Below are 2,403 nucleotides of genomic sequence, written 5' to 3' on the forward strand. Positions count from 1 at the left end.
TTTCAAAGGAGCTTGTCTAATTTGGATGCAGTTCTCAACCGATGTGTTCAAATAAATCTTGTCTTGAACTGGGAAAAATGTCATTTTATGGTGACAGAAGGTATCGTACTTGGCCATAAAATTTCAGCCAGGGGGATTGAAGTTGATAAAGCAAAGGTTGAGGTAATCGAAAAACTCCTGCCACCAAAAAATGTTAAGGGAGTCCGAAGTTTCCTTGGTCATGCAGGATTTTATCGATGGTTTATCAAGGATTTCTCAAAGGTTGCAAAGCCTTTGAGCAATTTACTTGCTAAAGAGACACCATTTGTGATGAGTTCGGAATGCTTGCAAGCTTTTGACAGTTTGAAGTAGAGACTGATTTCTGCCCCCGTAATTGTGGCGCCTGATTGGAATAAAGAGTTTGAACTTATGTGTGATGCTAGCGACTATGCTATAGGGGCTGTGCTCGGACAAAGAAGAGGGAAGGTGTTTAATGCTATTTACTATGCTAGCAAAGTACTGAATGAGGCTCAATTGAATTATGCCACCACAGAAAAGGAATTCTTGGCTATAGTGTACTCATTGGAGAAATTTTGATCATATCTTGTTGGATCTAAGGTGATCATTTATACAGATCACGCAGCTATAAAATATTTACTGAAGAAACCTGATTCAAAGCCAAGATTGATTAGATGGGTACTTTTGTGACAAGAATTTGACGTTGAAATTCATGATAAAAAGGGGAGCGAGAATGTAATTGCTGATCATTTGTCCCGGCTAGTCAATAAGGAAGTGACAAGTAAGGAAAAAGAAATCTGGGAATCATTCTCAGATGAAACTATTTTGTATATTCAGCAAAGACCATGGTTTGCTGATTTAGCCAATTTTAAAGCCGCAGGTGTTATTCCAGAAGGACTTACTTGGCAACAAAAAGAGAAGTTTTTATATGATGCTAAGCAATTCATCTGGGATGATCCATATTTGTTCAAGATAGGAGCGGATAATCTGTTGAGAAGATGTGTTACTGAAGCAGAAGCAGAAGATATTTTGTGGCATTGTCATAATTCTCCTTATGGGGGTCATTATAATGGAGAACGCACTGCTGCAAAAATTTTACAAGCAGGATTTTATTGGCCGACTTTGTTTAAAGATGCTCATAATCATGCTCGAAGTTGCGACAAGTGCCAGAGCACTGGAACCATCTCAAGGAGGCATGAAATGCCACTACAGGGAATTTTAGAAGTTGAAGTCTTTGATTGCTGGGGTATTGATTTTATGGGACCATTTCCTCCGTCATTCAATAATGAATATATTTTGGTAGGTATTGACTATGTGAGTAAATGGGTTGAAGCTGTAGCATGTCCTAAGAATGATGCTAACACCGTGATCAAATTCTTAAAAAGACAAATCTTTTCGCGTTTTGGTACTCCTAGGATCCTCATTAGTGATGGGGGATCTCACTTTTGCAATGCTCAGCTAGCTAAGGTACTTAAGCATTATGGGGTGAAACACAAGGTAGCTGCACCTTATCATCCGCAGACGAATGGGCAAGCTGAAGTTTCTAACAGGGAAATCAAAAGAATTTTAGAAAAGACTGTCACCTTTTCAAGAAGAGATTGGTCACAGAAGTTAGACGATGCTCTCTGGGCATATAGAATGACCATGAAAACTTCTATGGGGTTATCTCCTTTTCAGTTAGTCTATGGAAAAGCATGTCATTTCCCAGTTGAAATAGAACACAAAGCTTGGTGGGCGTTGAAATTTTTGAATTTTGACCCTGCCAAGGCTCAATGGAAACGAGGCAACCAACTGCTAGAACTCGAAGAAATGCGGTTGCGTGCATACGAGTCATCCAGGACTTACAAAGATAAGGTGGAGTTTTATCATGACAAGGAGCTGATGAAAAGAACTTTCCATCCAGGAGATTTGGTTCTCTTATTCAACTCGCGGCTAAAGTTATTTCCAGGGAAGCTGAAGTCAAAATGGTCTGGTCCTTTTATGGTGAAACATGTATTCCAGAGTCGAGCAGTGGAATTAGAATCTTCAACTGAAGATGATCAACAACGGAGATGGATCGTGAATGGCCAAAGACTTAAACACTATGTAAGAGGAGATGTAGATCAATTTGCCTCAGTCATGATGTTGGTAGATCCATGAGGTTTGGGTCAGGCTTGTGACGTTAAACAAGCGCTACTAGGAGGCAACCTAGATTTCTTCTTACACTTTTGCAATTTTAAATTCCTAGAATAGGTTGAATTTGAATTTTGGTGTGTATTCTTGGCTTTATTACTTGTTCTGAAAATGTTTGACTAACTAATTTGCNTGATGGATCTATTTGATGATTATTTGATGTGGATGAGAATTGAGTTGTAATGCATGATGATATCCAGGAAATAGATGGGTGATGAATTTATGATTGTGGTC

At 39.0% G+C, this 2,403-nt stretch overlaps 1 pseudogene; it reads left to right on the forward strand.

Annotated features, from left to right (window-relative positions):
- Nucleotides 1-2,403, forward strand: part of LOC106753018 — a 135,533-nt pseudogene that overhangs the window by 23,723 nt on the left and 109,407 nt on the right.

The sequence above is a fragment of the Vigna radiata genome, chromosome 2, assembly GCF_000741045.1.
Source record: "Vigna radiata var. radiata cultivar VC1973A chromosome 2, Vradiata_ver6, whole genome shotgun sequence".
NCBI classification, from domain to species: Eukaryota; Viridiplantae; Streptophyta; class Magnoliopsida; order Fabales; family Fabaceae; genus Vigna; species Vigna radiata.